This window comes from Crassostrea angulata, chromosome 2, assembly GCF_025612915.1.
Source record: "Crassostrea angulata isolate pt1a10 chromosome 2, ASM2561291v2, whole genome shotgun sequence".
Classification (NCBI taxonomy): Eukaryota; Metazoa; Mollusca; class Bivalvia; order Ostreida; family Ostreidae; genus Magallana; species Magallana angulata.
The window spans coordinates 20,275,288-20,286,336 of record NC_069112.1 but is presented as its reverse complement, the minus strand read 5'-3'; the positions used below and the strand labels follow the sequence as shown (position 1 = coordinate 20,286,336).

Here is an 11,049-nt window from a genome sequence, read left to right as displayed (position 1 = left end):
TTAAAAACCGCTAGCTGGTGAAATAAGACATACATCTTGAAAGATGTTGATGTGTTAACATAAATCAAAGTAGGATATGATAATCGACCAGTACTTACGTAATTTGAGAATATTATCCGAACACTTATACTTCCGCTCGAAATTTCACAGGAACTGAACAAATCTCGATGAAGTCTCGTGAACTTTCATTCGAGCACCTCTAGATTTATTACATACTTAGCAACGATAAAGAAAACATTCCGAACACATTCGCAGGGGTGTATCTAGTTTCCACAAACATTTAAACAGATAGATAGCGCCGGCCATATTATACTGTATAAATATCCTTTTTTTTAAAAAACATACAGGAAAACATTCAAACTTTAAAGGTTAAGTATTAGGAATTTATGTTTTCGTAACAATAGTTTATGGCCTATAAAATTAATTCTATAATCAAAGGGAAGGATTTGTTGACTATCCAGATTCTGAAACGTCAGTCAATCAATCAACGTACTTTACATGTTTTTGGAAAAATAATAATTTATTCTACAATGCACAAAATTGCACTAGCCGTTACTTTTCACAAATAAACGGCTTCAGATCTGGACAAGGCCTATCATTCCACGAGCCAAGATAGAAGATTTCCACACAGTCTAGTTTCTCTGTTGTTGAGGCATCATCAGGGTTAGATCCATACCAGTTGGTGAAGGTGAAGGGTGTGTTCGACCCTTTCCACACGAAACTGTCCTCCACGCTATGTCATTTCCACCCGTCCATGTTCCGCATGCGTATGGATCAGCACAGTCTGAAATCGGCGCCAAATTTGGAAAAAAGTAATGTATAAGCAGTTTTTGGCGCCAAATTTGAAAAAATAGAGCTATTTTATATAGATACATAATTGAACCAGAAGTCAAACAAAATGCGCATGCTGTCATCTTCGACCATATTATTTTCTTCCTTTATCAAAATGAAAGTTTTAAAACAGATTAAATTGTGCACCTGGTATTTTACAAAATGTATATTTATCAAATACAAAGAACTCAGAAAGGATTTATATGTTCAGTGGAGATAAAACTCCTGAGATTTGCAATGCAAAAAGAAATACAAAAGAAACTTTAGTGAATAATAACTAAAATTATTTTTTAAAATTATAATTCCTAAAAACTCAACTTTTTTCCAATTTTTTTTTTCAAGATACGATGAATATAGAAACAAGACATAAGAATAATTTTTCACATTTGCAATAATATATAACGCTAATGTATTGTTATTTGAACTGGAGCATTTTGCAATTTGTAATTCGTGTTTTCATTTTTTATTTAACTATAAAACGACAAAATATACGTCGGTGCCAAAGTATCACCATTTGCAGCTTCCATAAGATAAAATAGAATATTTATTTTAACGTCAGAAAAAATAGTTTTAGTATTTTGTTGTCTAATGTTTTCGACTCTAAGAAACATCTTTATGTTATAATTTTTTTTGACAAAACATGCATCACAAATGTCTAGTAATGAAACATTAGTAAATAACTTTAAAAAAAAACTATTCCTCTCATCTAGAGATCTATTTTGCTTTGTTCAATTTTTCAATCTAACATGCTTTATATTACTTTTTATTGAGGTTTCTATCTGAATCCCAGGTCTGCAATTAATAAATTCAATCAACATTAAAGGAAAACGACTCCAACCTCGTTTTGCAACACTTAAACAAAAAATCAGTGAACCGTTGATTAAACACATTGTAAGTGTCACTTACAAAAGTCCTTTAGCAAATTTTGTGTGATCCAGGTGTTTTCATTTGGGTCGTTGATTTCAACCAAGTATGCGGCAAACTGTTGACAATGCGTCTACATCATAAAATGCTAATGTCATAATAATTATCATATACATTTAAATTCCTTTAGTACAAAGAGTGCTGGCGTGTAATTCATTCATCTATTATGTTATAAATTAAAACATTATTTTGTGAAAGACTTAGTCTCAGAATTGCAACGCAGTGTGCATAAAAATTGAGTAAGTTACCTTTTAATATTTTTTTAACATATTGCCTTGTCTGCAAACCCGATTTTAACCTAAGATAATTGCATTATTAAGAATACGTTCAACTTAATGGAAAAATTTTGACTTTCGCATGTGATGTTTCTACTTAGCGATAAACGTTAATGGCGCCTTAATAAAACACATTATTTACCCAGTATGTGTTATAGTGATATAACAGCAGTAGCTTTTCATGCACTTTACATGCCAAAAATAGTTTTGGGCATGTTGATATATACACTGGGTAAAAATATGAGTGATCACTTAGTATAATATTTATTTCTTATGAAATAAATCCATCATTTGCTTTGTCATTGGGCTGTCCGATTTCCATTTAATTCTAGCGTTATTAAGAATTGTGTATTGATCTTGACCTCTTGATTTGACCCAAACCCTGGACCTTTGCTGAATATTCAGTAGAGAAAAAACTTCAAAGTTTGGTTAGAAATGGCCCAGAACTTTCGGATCGGTTTAGATTGCCGATGAAAATGACTACAGCAGAGAACAATTATGTTAAAAATAACGTTTGCTTCGGATTGCTTAATATTTAAAACAATATCGAGGACAAAATGAACAGAAAATTTAACACGATTTTAATCTGTTATAGGAATTATTCTGAAAGCAATATTCAAACGGCTCTGCAATAAATTCCAATGTCTCACATTATCTCTTACCAAAATACTGAGAAGACGAATTCAAGACGAGGCAAAAAACGTAAGTAGAAGCGAAAATATCACGGGGCGAAATTAACCCTGTATCCAGTATACATTAGAGACAAAGCATAGGAACTGAAACCGATAAATGTTGCAATTATAGTAAATCTTTGCAAGATTACATAAACCACTTTATGCAACAGCCTCATGGTCGCCTAGCACACGCATAAACAGGTGCGATTTATCTTTCGATCTTTGAAAATCGTGCATCACTCTTGCAAGTACACAAAACGTTGTAAACACGCTCGTAGTAATATACACGCGTTGCATTGCAATATTTTGGTCGCATTCGGTTGCGTCTGAATAGTGTGCATTTCCACTATTTTGAGGAGACTTAATGCGACCACAAAAACGCATGCAACGAATGCGAGAGTTCGTGCAACGTATGCAATAGCTCGTCCATTATTTAGAGGAGACTTGATGCGACCATAAAAACGCATGCAACGAATGCGAGAGTTCGTGCAACGTATGCAACAGCTCGTGCGAAGCTTAAACACTTTCGATCGCAAAGTGTTGCATAGTGCTCGTGCGCCAATTGTGAAATGGGCTTTAGTTCAGTAAAAGTATTATCTAATTCCAAGACATAACATTATGTCAGCATTGAGCATTCAATACTTTCAAACATCACAGTTAATATACACATTAGATCAGTAGACCTTTTTGTATAAACAAATGATCCATAAAGTATTGAAGAAGGGTTTTTTTTCAAGTTAAATTAAGGAACAAACTTACATGAGCATCACTGAAGTGAATTGAGTGCTTATTCTGATAAAGCAATTTTTATGATAAATGGTCCATTAATTATTGAAAACATTTTATTAATTTTCGAGTCAGATTGAAAAATAAACTTACATGAGCATCATAAAAGCTGAGTTGAGTGCTTATTCTGATGTAGCAATGTCCGTTGTAGGCCGTCCAACCAGAGGCACAACCTAATTTAAAGGGTGAGATATCATGTATATCTTCCTGTAAAGATTCACTGGCGACTAAATTTGACAAATGAATTAACATTAATAGATTCACATCTTAGACAAATTAACATTAATAGAATTTGGTTTTCCTCGTTTACTCTCTATCAACCTCCTGGTCTGATAAGAAGGTTGTATCTTATATAAAAAAAAAAGGCAATAGCAACGGGCAATGCAATTAATGTCTTTTTAATACATACCGATATTCCTTTAATTAAAAAACACGGATACATATAATATTCTGCTTTTTTCGGTAGGTATTTGACAAAAAATGAGAATGTCTTTATTGCAAACGTTAATACTACGTGTAACAACTGTCTTTGAGTGTTCAATAGATTATTTTTAGAAAGTAAAGGTTAAAAAGATGAAATATGAAATAATCGGCTTGTAATAATGTAAATCTGCGTTTAAAACAGAAAAAAGCCATACCGCTTTCAACAGCCCAGAATGACCACCCGGGCACTGGGTTGCTTACGTCCAGAATCAATCCGTTCAAATGTGAATTCATAAGTTTACATTGCAAGGCATCAGTATTCACCACCGTTCCAGCACAGATATCAATCAGTTGAAGACACATCAAGAAACATAGCATACGAGGCGTACTGCTGAGTTCAGTTATGTAATACTTGGTTGACAAAGGGAGCAGTGACGTATATTTCGGGTCCAGAGCCAATTTCAGGGTTCTTATATTCTGGCTTCCTGAAGGGCGGAAAACCACAAGAAGGACAACAAGGGAATAAAATTTGTCCCCATTTCTTTCCTATTTGGCCTGGCCACTACCTCAGAAAGGCTTTTTGGGGGGCTAGTGCATGCTTATATACTATATACGCCATAAAATGATTGATTATTTTCAAGACGCAGTATCTATTTCAATGTACTTTCAAAGCGATTATCTGCTGAACAATAAACGGAATTATGTCTAGGTTTTTACCCTTTTGGTGAATGGTATTCATTATTAGACCAATCAAACTTGAATGAATGATAAAACACAGTTATTTGATTCGAATTATCGAACCAGAAAAAAACAGTTAGTTTTGAATAAAAGCAAAGAAAACCAGGATTGAACACTGAATAATACATACGATTTTTTAGCATGTTTCTTCAAGCTTTGTAATTTTCAAAATAAAATCAATATTGTTATGAGATACGAATAATTACAGCACTCATTTCATTCAATAGGACTTTTATTCTTAATCTACTACATTGCCTTTGATTAGTGTTCTATTTTTCTAATAAAATTTAAAACAAAACGACATTGTGATGTAGATTATGAAAAACCAATAACACAATTAGATTTTGGAACCTGTAAATATTGCACAGATAGAGTAATAGAAGATGAAAAACATTTACGAATGCGCTGTGAATTTTATAGCGATTTGCGCTTCGACTTACATGCACAGGCCAAACATATTGAAGTCAATTTAAAAAAAAAATTGTGAACGTGACAAGTAATACTTTTTTAAAGTATTGTATTTGAAATTGGTTAACTAATGCTCAATGCGTTTCTGGCGTCTTGTTTTCAATGTTTAGACGTTAAGACACCAACAAATTAAAATATCATGATAAAATATACAAATTTTTAGCGTCAAAATAAAGAGTTTACATATATGTATAACCAAGCTAGACTATTATTCTTTATATCATCTAATTTTTTTTATTTTTTCTTCTGTAAGAATCACTCAAAACATTTGCATAGTTTTGTGATTTTTATTTCATAAACCCCATCTCCTGTTTTATTGTGTATTACCGATTACGACAAAGAGCACACGGCGGGTGTGACTGGTCAGCAGAAGATGCTCACTCCTCCTAGGCACCTAATCTTACCTCTATGGTCATTGTCATTTTTTCATTGCATGCTATCTGGTGATAACGGATAGTGTTCCAAAGTCCAAAAGAAAATTACGAAACTGGAGTAGTACAAACACGGCCGTCAACAAAAAATAGAGGTAGGATCAGGTACCATGAAGCAAATATTTATAAAATAAACTAAATAATCAGCAACAGATTTTAAAAAATTGATAGTTCACTGGATTGAACTGTTCAATGTTAACTACCACATAAATATAGGCCCTGTTTTAACCCCACCCCCAACCCACTATGATACGTCAATCTGTATTTCCCACTGGTTGCTGAGACTTATAAAAACAGCACTTTATTTTGACTTTTTAAAAGCAACATTTTATGCTTTTAGTGATTAACGAGAACTTTTTTAATTTTGGTACAAAAAACTGTATGTGGGAATTCAAATAACACTAGAGAAATGTTTTGAAAATCAGACAGTGTAGCATTCGTTTCTGTGAATCATATTTTTTAACCAGTGGACATTTAATGTTTGCACTGTATTTGTTGACTATTGGTTACAAAAACAAAATGATTAGAAGCTGTGCTGTTGAAACCGTAAATAGAACAATTAATAAAAAATTATATGAATCAATATGAATTGTGTTAAAGAAACGTCATTGATCTACGTAGTTTTTTAAAAATTCCAAAATACACTCAGTTTAGCGCATATGAAATTTGCTCCTTCAGTTAATATTCACACTGCGGGTTAACGCATCAATGGAATCGTATCAATAATTTCATTTCTCATCACATTTATGTGGGAATGGTATTTTATGTACAAACGTTTTATATATAGGAGGAGTACCAGCAGCTCCGCTGTGCGCCTTGAAGGAAGTTGTCAAGGTGATTGACAAGGCGTGATCCCTCGCCGACTAGAAAGCTGTCCTGGATCCGCTCCTGTATAAATCAGTAGGTTTCGTAATTCGCATTAAAAATCACTCAACTTTCTGTTTCTGATAAAAATTGAAATCGAGTAGAAACCTTACTAGGTTCATTGCATTAGCAACAAATCTCATAAAGGTTCTTATTACCAACATTTTATGTTCAGTGGATAATAAAATCCACTTTTTCATTGATAATTTCAAACATTACGAATATACCGTTGTACAAATTACATTTATCAGTTATTTCTCTTTAGAATTTTTTTCATTAACACAACTGGATTATTCTGATCGAATTTTATGTTATAAACATTCTTTCATTTCTAATAATTATATTATGTAAAAAAAATATAATTCTTTGAAAAAATGTGATATCATCAAAACTTTTTTATTTACACATATTGATCGTATTTATCCTATTCACCTTATATTCAATTCTTCGTTTAATCCACTTTGCTTTAAAGGGGCATGGTCACGATTTTGGTCAATTTTTTTTTTGATTTTAATGTTTACAATGCTTCAGTGAGACATTTTTTATAGGCAACCAAAATTTGAGAGTCATTTGTTGAGTTATAAGCGAGTTACAGAGCTTACAACTCTTCGCTATGTAAACAAAGCGTTTGTTTACATTTTTAATGTTGAAGTGAAAATTCCAGTGTTAGACCTCAAATAAATGTGTTAAACGTTAGGAACTGTTTATTTATGCTTAAAAGGAATAAAAAAAAGATAGACAAATCAGCTTGAAAAAGATTTTTTGCTGGTATTTTGAACCTAATTAAACAAAAACAGGGCATGAGCCTTGTTTACCAGACGAAGAATTGTGAGCCCTGTATCTTGCTTAAAACTCATCGACTGGCACCCAAATTTCATTTGATCATTAGAAATGCATTCTTAAAGCTTTGTAAATGATAAAAACAGAAAAATAAAATTTGACCAAAATCGTGACCATGCCCCTTTAAGAATGTCTTCAATGTTTTAAACAGACGTCATTTGTGCAGAATTTATTTACAGAGACGCATGTAAAATTAAATTTTAAATAAGAGAGTATTTAATAATACATCATCTCGTGGCTTGTTGTTGTTGCTTTTGAACATTAAACGTCGCTGTCGTTGGTATATAAGAAACTAACAAGCAAAAAAGAAAAAGCTCACAAACGTTAAGAAGGCACCAATATAAATAATTAGATTCCCAACGAAAGACAGTTAAGAGGGCTCCATGGTCGAGATCAATTTTAGACTATTTTAATCTCCTTATGAAGAAGAGCTATGTATTTGAAATATGGGAAAATGATGAAATAAAATTTCTAAGCTATAATATTTTAAATTTTTGTTATCTTTATATTAGTGTTTGACTAAAAATACCATATATCAAAGTTGAAGGCAAATTTGATGGTTATTTTTTTTACCACTCGGCCTCCTAAAGAACCTATCTAATGTTGGACAAGGTTTTTGTCATAGAAAACACAATGCACATCATCATTTGTTTTCTACTTGGACTTCATACTAGCGACAATTCTGTTATTGCTTAAACATCTATATATTAAGCCCCTTTCACAATTGGCGCACGACCACTTCACACCACTTTGAGATCGAAATTTGTGAGCTTCGCACGAGCTCTCGCATACGTTGCACGAGCGCTCGCTTACGTTGAACGAGCTCTCGCATTCGTTGTATACGTTTTACTGGTCGCATCAAGTCTCCTCTGAATAGTGGACATGCACACTATTCAGACTCGACCCAATGCGATCCAAATTATCGCAGTGCAACGCACGAACATTAGTACGAACGTTTTACAACGTTTTGTGTACTCGCAAGAGTGATACACGATTTGTAAAGATCGTAAGATAAATCGCTGGTGTTTATGCGTCTGTTTTGCGACCGTAAGACTGTTGCTCAACATATCTCATGTAATCTTGCAACGTTTTACTCTCATTGCACGACTTATCAGCCTCAATCTGCCATGTTTTGCTATTAGTATATATACCCTGTATATATCTCTGTTTCAGAATCAAATTAACAATGTTCATTTATTGCATGATGGTGAGGGAAATACATGTATGAAGATTTATTCCCTCAAGAAAAATCATATTTCCCGAGGGCTTCGCCTGAGAGAAATTTGTTTTTTACTGGGAAATAAATCTTCATATTCCCTGAACATTAATGCAATGAACGTTTTATTATACCAAGCAACATATGATTACACAAAATACGTTGATTTATAAAAATGTTTTTTCTTTTCAACAGTTGCAACATTAACGTCGTGATTGTTTGATTTCCCATGCAACTGTCTCACTTTTCTTTCATAAATCATAGATAGTTAAGTTGGTTCTGAGATATAAAGAGAATCATAATGATTAAATATTTTTGATTTAATCATATTTGTCTTCATCGAATGCTCATATCTGCTTTTTCATTCCTATGATATCTCCCTGTCACGTGACTTTCTAGACCAATCAGATATAACAGAATAAGCATATTGAGGTATAATAATAAATGCTGCTGCATATCTGTACCTTCTTAGGCCTCATCTTTTCTCGCTTCCAACTATGTCTACTGAATATGGGCGGTTTACATGCCCCCGCTGACTCGCACGACCATTCGAACCATGGAAGGCATAATCGCACGTCCAATCACATTGGCGTGCGTTCAATCGTCCGATCAATTAGTCTCTCGCGCGTTCCTATCGTATTATCTTTCAACAGTTGTTTTCATTGTACAACAGTCGCATATAGACGCAAGATATATCGCAAGATTCGATGCGTTTACATCGCACAACGCTCGCTTAGATTGTGCGAAATTCGTACGAATACTTTTTTCATATGCGATTATTTCGGCAACAATTGGCGATTCATATCTAATTTTTTCGGTCGCACGAATATTTGGTCGCTTCTGCTCGGGGGCCAAATGTGAAAGGGGCTTTAGACAGGCCACTTCTACCGTTGTTTTAAAGAAAGGAAGTGAACTTCAATAATAATTTGTTATTGATACAATTCACGCCTATATTGACGAAAATTGTTTTTTAAAGACGCAAAATGTAACAACGATTAATCGATCATATTTATCATTCATACCATTAACTTTGGTACCTTTTAATTTTGACGCAAAATCAGAAACTGTAAATAAGAGTAATAAGTAATTTATACATCTTGAGCATAAATATGGTTTGCGATCTACTTCCGGTTTGTGAGCTACTGTAACGTTTATTGCAAAAGTGCAAAACCAATGTAAAATACATTTTAAAACAAGTAAACAGAAAAGAATTTAAAAAAAGTATAGAATAACACACTGGAATAGATATTTTCATCAATATTAAAGTAAATAAATTGTTTTACGCACCCCTGTTCATGTAAAAACTTCACGCTACGATGCACAAATATACACTAGCCGTTTCTTTGCACTAATGAACGGCTCGATTTCCGGACTAGTCTCGTTCAACCAGACGCTCGGCTGTCTCCGTAAATCTCCGACGAGCAGAGAGTCTGGTAAAGCGTCACGTTAATGTTTGCAAAGTCTAAACGAGGCTTACCAAAATCCTGGTATTGAATTTGATTGGTTGAAAGAAACACACCTCCTATAACATGTAAACAATGACAGAAGCAAACGAAGCAAACGTAAGAAAGATCTACGACTGGAAAGTTTAAAAACGGTTATAAATGGAAAGGATTTATTTGCAGTGTTACCTTACGGGATAGGGTAAAACCAATAATTCATCTATTTTATAGCTGTCAAGGTTGTAAACAAACATTCACCGCTTCGTCGAACTTAAGTTCAGCCATGTTTAATGAGTCTATGGAAAGCGAGACTATAGTATAAGACTAAATTGACGTAAGTTCCATAATTTTCACGGCAAGAAAATAAAGTACTGTATATCACACAAATCTTTAACCGGCACACATTGACCATGTTGACAACGATTCAAAATGAAGCTAAATCAGCGCCCCCTATCGGTAGCGGTTATCAACGTGACGCTTTACCAGACTCTCTGCTCGTCGGAGATTTATGGAGACAGCCGAGCGTCTGGTTGAACGAGACTATTTCCGGACAAATCCTATCATTCCAAGACCAAAAATAGAAGAATCCAACACAGTCTGACGCGACATCTTTCGCCATGACTTTCAATACTAATTTTTATTTAATACAAAGAACGCCAATATTGACGCAAAATATAACAACGATTAATCGTTAATAATAACTAATAATTTATATAATTTGCTTTGGTACTTTTAATTTTGACGCAAAATCTTAAACTGTGAATAAGAGTAAAAAGTGAGTGATTCATCTTGAACATAGTTCCGGTTAATGCTATATTGTAACGTTTATTAGAAAAGGGAAAAAACAATATTTGACATATTAATAAGTTATTAAAACAAAACAAAATATAAACCGAATAAAACAAAAAAAAGGAACAAATAACACATTGGAAATAGTTCTTTCATCAATATTTCAAGTCAATCAAATAATCAACGCACATTACTGTTAATGAAAAAAATTCACGCTACGATGCAAAAAATCACACAAGCCGTTACTTTTCACAAATGAACGGCTTCAGATCCGGACAAGGCCTGTCATTCTACGTGCTATCATAGAAGATTTCCACACAGTCTAAGTCCTCCGTTACCATATCATCA

General features: G+C 33.5%; 1 long non-coding RNA gene across 1 annotated transcript; it reads right to left on the bottom strand.

Moving 5' to 3' along the window:
• Positions 1-1,739: 1,739 nt before the first annotated feature.
• LOC128170589 (uncharacterized) lies at positions 1,740-4,462 on the bottom strand. Its single transcript, XR_008241867.1, has 3 exons — positions 4,129-4,462; positions 3,584-3,663; positions 1,740-1,828 (listed from the first exon to the last, which is right to left on the bottom strand). It is a non-coding gene; the product is annotated as an uncharacterized LOC128170589 (long non-coding RNA).
• Between the last annotated feature and the right edge of the window lie 6,587 nt (positions 4,463-11,049).